Consider the following 12,016-nt stretch of genomic DNA (forward strand, 5'->3'; position numbering starts at 1 on the left):
ACAGAGCATCATGCCAGATTGTTTCATTCATATGATGAACAAGAGAGACAGGGAAGAGGGAGGGGAAAGGAAGAGGGAAGGAGGGAAGCAAGGAAAGAAGGAGGAAGGGAAGGAAGGAGGAAGACAAGAAGGAGAAGTTGGGTATACTGTCACATGCTTTTAATCTCAGCTAGTCTGGAGGCAGAAGGATCATGAGTTTGAAATCCATACAGTAACTAGACAACATACAAATTGTTTTAGGGTGGATTTTTGGCAGGGAAGGTGCTGGCATGGAAACTTGAGCTTAGGCCCTGGAGGCTACCCCTAGACTGTCACTTAAGGCTGAACCACTCTTCTCCACTACTGAATTTTTACTGGCTAACTCTGGACTTCTGCTTAAGCTGGCTTCAAGCCATGAAGCCAGCGGGCGGCGGGGTGGGCTGCTGGAGAGGAGAGGAGGGCGTCGGCCCAAGCCCCTGCCCCTCCTGGCCGCAGGCCCTGGCCCTGCCCCGCGTGCCCCTGGTGTGGCAGTGGCAGAGGGGCCCCACAGCAGCAGGGGAGGATGGCCCATCAGCAGATGTGGACAGCGCTTGAGGTGGCACTCCAGGTGCCCTGCCTTGACATCATCGACGCCATCTTCAACTCCTACTGTGATTCCAGCCAGAGCCGGTTCTGTATGGCGCTCCAGGTCCTCCTCCGGCTCCTCGGGATATTTGTATCCAGTATTGTTCCGATCTCGTCACAATGATCACTTTTCAAGTTTTACGTGTACAGCTCAGCCTTTCTGTTAGCCGCAACTTCAGTGCTGGTGAATTATTATGCTGCTTCGCACACTGACTTCAATGGTGCCTACAACACATCAGCTTTCAGGGTTGAGCTGCTTCCTCGGAAAGGGCCCTCACTGTGGACGGCACTCATTGTTCTACAGCTCACATCTGGAATTGGATACATCACACCACTCCAGATTCAGTCCATCTATTCTTATTATTCTACACGATATGTTTATCTTTTAGTGAGGCACATGTATCGAATTTATGGATTACAGTTATTGATGGAAGACACATGGAAGAGGATTCGTTTCCCAGATATACTTCGCGTCTTCGGGCTAACAAGAGTTACAGCCCAGGCTACAGTGTTAATATACATTTTAAGGATGGCAAATGAAACTGAGTCCTATTTTATTTCTTGGGATGATTTCTGGGACCTCATTTGTAACCTTATAATTAGTGGATGTGATTCTACCCTAACTGTACTGGGCTTGAGTGCTGTAATTTCTTCAGTAGCCCATTACTTGGGCCTTGGAATATTGGCCTTTATTGGATCAACTGAAGAAGATGACAGGCGGCTTGGCTTTGTAGTACCTGTTTTATTTTTTATTTTGGCTCTTCAGACTGGTTTAAGTGGGTTAAGGCCAGAAGAGAGACTTATTCGCTTAAGTAGAAACATGTGCCTTTTATTAACTGCAGTCCTGCATTTCATCCATGGAATGACAGATCCTGTATTAATGTCTCTCAGTGCCTCCCATGTGTCATCTTTTCATAGACATTTTCCCATGCTGTTTGTCTCTGCTTGCCTGGTTGTCCTTCCTGTTTTACTCAGTTATGTTCTCTGGCATCACTATGCACTAAATACATGGTTGTTTGCAGTAACAGCCTTTGCGTGGAACTCTGCTTAAAAGTAATTGTTTCTCTCACTGTTTATACATTATTCATGATTGATGGCTACTATAATGTCCTCTGGGAAAAGCTTGATGATTATGTCTACTACGTTCGTTCAATAGGCAATATTATTGAATTTATATTTGGAGTAGTGATGTTTAAAATGGGGCTTATACTATGATGTTTGAGTCAGGAAGTAAAATTCGGGCTTGTATGATGTGCCTACATGCTTATTTTAACATCTACTTACAAGCAAAAAAGGGTTGGAAGACATTCATGAACCGTAGAACTGCCGTTAAGAAAATCAATTCACTTCTTGAAGTAAAAGGGAGCCGCTTGCAAGAAACAGGTGATGTATGTGCAATCTGCTACCATGAGTTTACAACATCTGCTGGTGTTACACCTTGTAATCATTATTTCCATGCACTTTGCCTTCGAAGTGGCTGTACATTCAAGATACTTGTCCAATGTGCCATCAAAAAGTATACATTGAAGATGATATCAAGGATGATTCAAATGTGTCTAACAACAATGGATTTATTGCACCCAATGAAAATCAAAATCCAGAGGAAGCTATAAGAGAAGAATCTGCTGAATCTGACAGAGAATTAAATGAAGATGACAGTACTGATTGTGATGATGATGATGATGATGATGATAATGACAATGTTGATGATGATGCTGATGTTCAAAGAGAAAGAAATGGAGGAATTTGGCCCACAGGCGCAGCAGCTGAAGAACTTGTTAATGATGACACTGATTAAAATAGCATTTACTAATCATTGAGGTATTCGTTTAAAATTCAGTTCATCCAAAATGAAGTAATATGCTTCACTTCAGTGTGTAACCAAGCACAAAAAAACAGTATCAATGTTGAATCTGTGAATGGTTTTCTGTTTACTGTGATGTGCTACTGTAAATATACCTCTTTAATTACTTCTGGTCTCTTTGGTACCTATTTAAATTTGTGTACATTATTGTACATAGAATAAAATGTTTTCACGTTTTTATGACAAAAAAAGATGTCATGTTGATTTTATTGCCCAGGCTGGCTTTGAATCACAATCCTCATATCTCAGCCTCCTAAGTAGTTAGAATTACAGGTGTGAGCTACTACTGTTACCTGGTGATGTTCTCATACTGCAATATAAAGTATAATACTATCTGCTCATATGTGTAAAGTTTCTCACAATTTACAAAGTGTAAATTATGATCATATGTAAAAAAAAAGGCACTACTAAGCTGGGTAGGGCATTAGCCTTGAACTGAAGAGCTCAGGGACTATGTCCAGGCCCAGCAGTAGGGTGGTAGCCTTGAGCTGAAGAACTTAGGGATAGTGCCCAGGCTGAGTCCAAGCCCCATGACCCACAAAAAAAATACCCTACTGTAAGTTGTCCAAATGTACTTCTTACATTTTATTTAAACCATTAAATATGGCCACCTAAGGGAGTGTAAATAACATGTAAATTATAAAGAGGCCTGAGGTGTTACAAGCTGTACCCATACTATTTTACACACTCTAAAAGCAGAATATGAAGACAAAGATAGTTTTATCAAAGAATTTCTATATGAAGGGAATAACTGAAATCCAGTCATTACATTTTACAGCGCATCAGTAGCCAAAGATGAACTAATGGTAACTAAGGGCCATTCAAGTGGTGTGTGTGTGTGTGTGTGTGTGTGTGTGTGTGTGTGTGTGTCTTCCATGCTAGAGTTCAGAGCAAGTCCTCATACTTGCTTACACGTGGATATACCTAGATTTCTCCTCATGAGTTGTTTTGGGAGGTGGTAGTGCTGGCACTTGAACTCAGGGCCTTTCCCACGTTCTTGCCTGTTTTGCTCAAGGCTGGCACACTCTAAGCGCAGCACACCTCCATTTCCAGCTTCTTTTCTGATTAATTGAAGAGAAGGATGGGCATTCCTGCCTGGGCTGACTTCCATGCATGATACACAGAAGTCAGCCTCCTGAGTAGCTAGGATTACAGACCTGAGCACCAGTACCTGACCACTTAATGAATTTCCTGAAGTAAACAAAAATACTATATGCAGCAGAAATGAAAACAAAACTTAGAAACCAGAGGGAGGAATCCAAGTTCCTAGCAGAAAACGAGGTAAAAAGTAAAAGGGAAGAAAATGTGACCCGGTGTGACTATCAAGTACTGAGTTATTACTGTAAGAGTCATGGACGCTTCTTTTGTATCTGAGATACAGAAGGTTTGTCTTTGCATCAGGTCACTCAACTATAAGCATCAGTAACTGTTAGCTTCACCACTGGATCATGAATGAACTAGACACCAGAAGTTTGTTCTCACTTTTATGAAGTATAAGAGAAAAACATTAAAGTTTAGCGCAGTAGCTCATGCCTGCCATCTCAGCTCTGTGGGAAATTGAGATTGAGAGGATGATGATTGCAGACTATATGCCATAAAAGTTACTGAGGCTCCATCTTAACAGAGAAAGCCAGCCATGGTGTCATGCTCCTTTCATCTGTGGCCAATGGCAGAATATGAAATAGGAGAGTCACTGTCCAGATACACCCTGGGCAAAAACCAAAACCCTGTCTTAAAATAACTGGTACAATTAGGTACATATAGCATTAGAAAATACAAGTGTGAAATACAATTGATGTTTCACTGAATGATACAACAATATATGCAATATATTACATTTTCATGTATATTGTTTCTGCAAAAATCTAGAACTTCAAAAGTTTCTTTTTTTCTTTATTTATTTATGGCCAGTCCTGTGGCTTGAACTCAGGGCCTGAGCACTATCATTGAGCTTTCTCAAAGCTAGCATCTACCACTTGAACCACAGCATCAGTTCCAGCTTTTCTCTGTATGTGGTACCAGGGAATCGAACCCAGGACTTTATGCATGCGAGGCAAGCACTCTACTTCTAGGTCGATCTCCCGGCCCTCAAAAGTGTCTTTATTAGAAAATTTGCCTGACGTTCATGATGTTCTCTTGGAAGTTCCCTCTGATATTTTCATTTGTCTGTCTACTCTGTAAAGAAAATAAAATACAGATAATTCTGGCATCAGACATGTACTTGTTAATTCCATTTCTGCTCTCATATAGACATTCTGTTGAGTTGTATTTAATCTTAAAAAGCATCATTATTTTCATTAATGTAGATTGAATAATTTTTCTATGATATTTTAAGCATTTTTTCCAGACTTTGGCTGAAAGGACAGCTAAATTGAACTATGTAGAGCCAAGTCCCTTTTTTTTCATATTTTTATTGTAATTAATAGAAGGGTTACATTATATTCACCAGAGAGACAGTTCATTACTTCACATACATTAATACCCTTTCTCATGTCTTGGTCCCCATTTTCCCACCCAGAGCCAAGTCCCTTGTATAAAATGTGTTCATGGTCTGGCTTTTTATCCTCACACATTTTAATGACTTACAATACGATACAATCTGTACCTTTTATTTTAGAGAGCTAAATAACACTTTGTAAGTCTAGTCCTATTTGAATGTGAATATCAAAATAATAACTATGTATGTGAAATATTAGAAAACAATGCCAGTTTCTTACAGTATCCAATTTCATATAATTTTTTAAATCATTTTTGGAGTTCTCTTCAAAACAAGCTGTTAGGCATCAATTAATATTGATCTTATTACCTTTCAAAGAAAATAATCAGTGCAGAAAAAGGGCTTAAAGTATGGCTCAACAGCAGAATGCCTACTAATCCAACTTGGTGACCTAAATACAAGCTCCATTTTTCTTTTTCATATCCCACAGAAATGAGAATGTATTTTTCTGTGTTTCAGTGAAGAGTTATTGAAGGATCTATCTATTTATCTATTTCTGTAAGTACCTACCTATGTCCATACCTACATACCTAAAACTTGTATTTATTGTGAATATATTTTAGATTAGGTTAATAATATTTTCTGTCTGCTAGTGTCTCACATCTGCAAACCTAATACTTGGGACATTGGGCACTAAAGACCCTGATCGGAAGCAAGCTCAGACAGGAAACTCAATAATATTATCATTAGCCAAAAAAAAAAAAAAGCCCTCCAAAAACCAAAACCCAAAAGCCAGAAGTAGAGCTATGACTCTTAAAACATTTCAGACACTAGCATGGAAAATGAGGGGAAAACTAATGGAAAAAATACTAAATTATCTGAACACTTTTTTGGATAGAAAAATAACAAATAGTGGCCTGTGAGGTTTTCTCATTGCTGCCCCTGCAGTTGGAAGAAACTGAGGTCCTGAAACATGATTTAGTGGAAGAAAAGACCACTCCATGGTCCACACCCTGTGCAGTTGTTGCAGTCAGGTGCTCATGCAGCCTGAAGCTCTTTCTAAGAAAATAATCTATGCAGGATGTGGACTATGTCAAATTCCACTCCTTTGCCTTTCCCATTTTTGCTTTCAGAAGAGATTGCTTATAAAAATTCCTATTTCTTCACGCATGTCTATTTTTCCATGATTGCTTAAATCAGGAATTAAATCAGTTTTAAATGACAAATGAGTGTCATTTTCAAACGTGAAAGAGAACCAGTGAATGGAATGTTGTTCAGAAAGAAATGGATAAGTCCTTCCCAATCCAATACAAGATCCAATACTGTTATGGATAATTCAGATAATTTCTTTTTCCTGGTGTCTGTCTATCTGTCTGTCTGTCTGTCTCTTTAGTTTCCTTAGTGAGGTTTGAACTCAGAGGCTTGTGCTTGCCAACCAAGGTTTGGGAGTGATTTTTTTAAGCAGTTGATCCATACCCCTAGCCACTTTTGCTTCTGTTATTGTTTAAATAGGCCTTCCTTTATCCCAGGTCATCCAGGACCTCTATCTCCATATTTATGGTTCTCACAGAATTGGGATGACAGGCATGAGTCATCATGTCCTGCTTTTAATTATTGCGATTAGGGTTACACTTCGCTTGCTCTAGCCTTGGACTGTGATACTCTCAATCTCAGCCTCCTGAGTAGCTAGGATTATAGGTATAGTCCTAATGTTGTCTATATAGTCAATTATTAAATACTCACCAGACATCTTTTCTACATGGTACTTCTCACATAGTACTTTGTTACTTTTTCCTCCCCACAAACCCACAATTCTAGCACTCCTTAAACCTGAGAAAGGAAGAAAGAGCTAAACGGGAAAAATATGATGTAACAGAGGAAGAACAAAAGAACTTTGAATTTGTCTAGATGATATTCTACAAAGTGACTGGCAAAATAGATCAAAGGAGGGAACTTGAATCCTTACTAGGATAAAACATAAATTCATTCAGGACACAGTAGATAGCACACAGTAAGAGCAAGTCTACAATCAGACATTTTTGGCAATCTGGTATCTATCGGGAAACATGTACTGCATTTCTTTGTATCAGAGACAATAATTACATTGTCTTGAAACAGGAAAGCTAAAAGTAGAACGCTTTCCCCTACATAATGGCAAAGGCCTAAAATTTAAAGCATGGAGAGGATGATGTAGCACAATCTGAAGTTCAAGGTCAGCAAGGGCTAAATAATTTGTTTCAGACTCGTATATTTTTGTCAGGGCTTCAACTCACAGCCTGAACACTGTCATGTAGCTTTTTTCCTCAAGGTGAGTGCTTTACCTCATGAGCTACAGCACAGCCTCTAGTCATGTTTTAGTTAAGTGGTGAAAGGAAACCCATAAACTTTCCTACTTAGGCTAGCTTTGAACTCTAGTCCTTAGATTTCCGTCTTTTGAGTAGATAGGATCACAGAAATGAGCTAATGGACATCTGGCCCAGCTCCCGACTTATGTCCCAACACTTTCGTCGCAAAGTATTGTAGCCAATAAAACCTTGTCTGTAATAATATTAGCCAACACATGGAGTAGTTCAATATGTGTAAACTAAGGGAGACAAAAGAAAATTAGGTGCAATACAAGTCAAAACAAAGGATTAATATGTTCAGTACACTAATGAATGAAACTATATAAAAATACACAAGGTTGGGGCAGGAGTTTGGCCTAGTGGTAGAGTGCTGGCCTAGCATGCACGAAACCGGGGTTCAATTCCTCACTATCACGTACATAGAAAAAAGCTAGAAATGGTGGTGAGGCTCAAGTGGTAGAAGAGCTATAGCCAAGGACAGTGCTCAGGCCCTGAGATCAAGCCAAGGATTGGCAAAATAAATAAATAAAAGAAAAAAACCAAATACACAGGAATGACTAGCTAGTCAAGATAATTTTGTACATATAAACAAATTTCCCTGGGACTGACTCACAATCACAAAGTAAAATGTTATGCACGAATAAAATTGAAAATGATGCACACTTTCCTAACTTGATTGGCTAAAATTAAAGATCTGAGCCATTGGCATCGGGACATATGCCACGTTTTTTTAATTTGGCCAGTCCTGGGGTTTGAACTCAGTGCCTGAGCACTGTCCTTGGACTTTTTCAAGGCTACAGCTGTACCACTTCAGCCACAACACCACTTCAAGTTTTTTTCTATTTAGTGATACCAAGGAATTGAACCCCAGACTTTGTGCATGCTAGACAAGCATTCTACCACTAAGCTAAAGTCCAGGCTCTATATGCCATCTTTTCAAAATGTTATTATTGTAAAGGTGATGTACAGGAGACCATGGTTATATCAGTCAAGGACTAAATACATTTCTTTTTGGACAATGTTATCCCTTGCCTTTTCATCCCAATCCACAAGTTCTTAGTTCATTTTCATTATAGTTAAACATACCACTGTTACATTTATTCACTGTTTGCCTGGCCATTTCTGTTTCTCCTTAACCTGGTAAAGACATATATACATAAAGAAAGAAGATGAAAAGAAAACAACAAGAAAGAAAAAGAATCCCCATTTCCACATGCTGGAGTTCATTTAGATAAGCATTATTTTATATGATCTGATGCACAGAGGCATTGCCCCTTCATGTTCCTTTCCTAAAAATGTCCTCCTTTGGTCTCACTGTGGTAAATGACTGTAGTCCTGTGAATCATGTGCTATCTTTTTAATATCCAGAAAATGTAATGTGGATTTGTTTCTCTCGCATATATATGTGTTTTGAAAAGTCATCTTAAATGGCCTCCACATCAGGACCACCTTAGTAAATGAGGAAGCAGGCTGTCTCTAACCTCATACATGTGTGAAACCTACAAAGGCAAAAAAGATCCTAGGATTTCATCTGGAACAACTTCAGCATTTGCTTTTGGAACTTTCAAGGGTCAAAAGTAAAAGAATAGTATTCAGTGTGTAATCATACAGAGATACAATTAAAAATAGAAGGCCAGGTGCTACGACCTCATAGCTATAACCAAACTACCAGGAGGCTGACATACGAGGGTCACAGTTCCAAGTCAGGCAGGGAAAGAAACTCTGTGAGACTCGATCTCCAATTAATCACCAAAAATGCCTGAAGGGAAGCTATGACTTAAAGAATATCCTTGAGTGGAAAAGCTCAGGGTAAGCTTCACTACCGACAAAATAATGAAAAAAAGAAGTTCTAAGGGGAAAGCAAGGGCTCCAGGACCTATGAAAAGCAGACAGGACAAGGGAGAGCATGTACACAGGAAAGTAAGAGATTGCAGCTCTAGCCCTGGCTGCACGGGAAGTGAGTCTAGAGGCCCCATCCTCATCACAAGGTAATATGGTGACAGACCTAGTTAATGAAGTGACTTCTATTCAGAGCCTAATTACAGTGTTTGGACCTGGCAGGGTAGTGACTCTCCCAGCATGGGACACATGACACATCAGCAAAGGATAAGACAATCTAGCTTCTCATATTGCAGAAAGCTGAAGAAAGCATTATCTTGGAAGAGGGCCTTCTGTCCAAGACTTAAGTACTTGAAGCTATTGAAAACAGGAGCAATCTCAGTTCCAGGAGTCTTAAGAGACCTCAGCACAGTGTCTGAAGAAGACATGGCTAAAAGGATTCATGGGGCTGGGGTTAGTAGATCATGCCTAAAATCCTAGTTACTCGGGAGACTGACATGTGAGGATCATGTCACAAGTCCAGGGTAAACAGGCCAGTCCGTGAGACTCTGATTTTCAATTGACCAGCAAAAATCTGGAAGTGGGAGGAATAAGTGGTAGAGAATCAGCTTTGAGTGAAAAAAAAACAAGGAACACTGCCCTGCATCGAAGACCCAGGATTTGCATTGAAGAAAGGAAGAAAGAAAGGGAGCATGGCCTAGTGGCAGAGTACTTGCCTAGCATGCACGAAGCCCTGGGTTTGATTTCTCATTACCACATAAACAGAAAAAGCCAGAAGTGGTGCTGTGGTTCAAGTGGTAGAGTGTTGGCCTTGAAAAAGCCCAAGGACAGTGCCAGGCCCTGAGTTCAAGCACCAGGACTGGCAAGAAAAAACAGCAAATAAATATTACAGCTGGGAGTTTTGCCCAGTGGTTGAGTGCTTGTCTAGCATCCAACAAGGCCCAGGTTCGATTCTGAAGCTCTGAGTCTGGCACACTCTGTCACAGTGTACATGTACTGTCCAATGGGGAAATGGCTTCCAGAACCAGTAGTAAACACGAACAAGTTTTGACTTGGGTGAGCTGAAAGATCCAATGGGAATAGCTTGGAAGCCCCTGCTTAAGAGCCTCTTAAGGAGTTGGCAGTTTGACTCTGTGGAAGGGCACTTTCCTAGCAAGTATAAGGCCTTAAGTTTGGTCCTCAGCTCTGAATAAAAAAATATATATATATATACATATATATACATATCTATGTATACTTATATATTAAAAAATTAAAGCTAAGTGTTTCCTAGTGTTTCCATAGTGAAACAGGGGCCAGGTTCTAGGAACTCTGAAAGCTGATAAATGAAAGCAGCTCCAAGATGCTGGACAGTGGTGTGCCTTCTGATCAGTGGACTGGGATCCCTGGAGGAGAATCATCCAAGCCTTTGGAAGGAAGAGAATCAGCAGCACTCAGGGTCTATCTGCTGTCCCTGGGTGCTGGCTGCTAGATGGGACTGAAAGCAATCAGCAACACATATGGCAGCAGGTGGCCCCCCTCCCCCTACATGGGTGAGATCTGAGAGAACTGAAACTGCAGGGAGACCACCTGAACCCCTCACTGCTAGAAGTAACAGTGCCAAGGTAATGAAAAGCCCTGGAATGAAGAGATTCACTATAGAATTCTTCCAGACTAAAAGAAGTATCAATAATGTCCCACTAAATGGAAAGACAGTAACTCTCATTCATTCTATGAAGTCACTGTTACTCTGACAAGGAAACAACATAGACTTTTCTTTTTTTCCCTTTTTCTTTTGTCTGCCATTCCTAGGGCTTGAACTCAGGACCTGGGCACTGTCTTTGGACAGTTTTTGGTCAGGGCTAGGAATCTGCCACTTAAGCCACAGTACCACTTCTGACTTTTTCTATGTATGTTGCACTGAGGAATTGAACCCAGGGCTTCATGCATGCTAGGCAAGCACTCCACCACTAGAGTGCTGGCTAGACAAGATGTGTTTACAACGTAAAAAGAATGTCTACGTAATTCATCTTTTGGCCAATGTGGATAGAGAGAAAGATTACATTAGAAAGAGTGAGCATGGTCTTACATTCACCGACAGTGATACTGCACATATTCATAATCTCATGCACATTCAGCTTGAAGTAATCAATTATAAGAAATCTGTTTCTTTATTCTATGCTCTCAAGTCCTGAATAAGAAAATCTCTATCTTCCACTCACTTCCTAACAGAAACTTCTGAAATGCATATGCAAAACAGTATTTCTTACGTGTGAGATTTCTGTCTTATTTTGCTGATTAGAACAATAGATTGTGTTCACTGTGTCTTTTGGGGCTTTTTAAATAGTTGACTCTCAGATCTGAGTGTTTCAAAATTATTTGTTACATTTATCATCCATTTCTTTTCTCTATGGTTTTCCTTTTCCTTTTCAATTCCTTCAGTAAGTTTTTCTCATGCCTATGTTTAAGGCAACTATAAAAGTATTGTTGTAACTGTCTATGTTGGCAAAGAAACTTAATGTGATTTAGTCTTTTTTTTTGCCAGTTCTGAGCTTGAGCTCAGTGACTGAGCACTGTCCTTGGACTTTCTCAAGGCTAGAGTTCTGTCACTTGAGCTTCATCACCACCTCCGGCTTTTTTCTGTGAATGTAGTACTGCGGAATCCAGCCTGGGTCTTCCTGCATGCTAGGCAAGCACTCTACCACTAGGTCAAATTCCCTGCCACTGGTATAGCCTTTTATAGAAGTTAGGACCAGCTATTGTTACATGTAATGTTTCAGTTAAGAATTTGAAATGGGCTGGGAGTTTGGCCTAGTGGTAGAGTGCTTGCCTAGCATGCACGAAGACCAGGTTCAATTACTTGGTACCACATACTCAGAAAAAGCCGGAAGTGGTGCTGAGGCTCAAGTGGTAGAGCTCTAGCCTTGAGAAAAATCCAAGGACAGTGCT

At 40.1% G+C, this 12,016-nt stretch overlaps 1 protein-coding gene and 1 pseudogene across 1 annotated transcript in view; one reads left to right on the forward strand and one right to left on the reverse strand.

The window, feature by feature from the left end:
* LOC150039676 (uncharacterized) overlaps window positions 1–12,016 on the reverse strand; it is a 54,086-nt gene that overhangs the window by 16,032 nt on the left and 26,038 nt on the right. The window lies entirely within an intron of this gene.
* LOC150039677 (E3 ubiquitin-protein ligase RNF139 pseudogene) lies at window positions 530–2,550 on the forward strand (annotated as a pseudogene).

This window comes from Megascapheus bottae, unplaced genomic scaffold (assembly GCF_031878675.1).
Source record: "Megascapheus bottae isolate mThoBot1 unplaced genomic scaffold, mThoBot2.hap1 HAP1_SCAFFOLD_53, whole genome shotgun sequence".
Classification (NCBI taxonomy): Eukaryota; Metazoa; Chordata; class Mammalia; order Rodentia; family Geomyidae; genus Megascapheus; species Megascapheus bottae.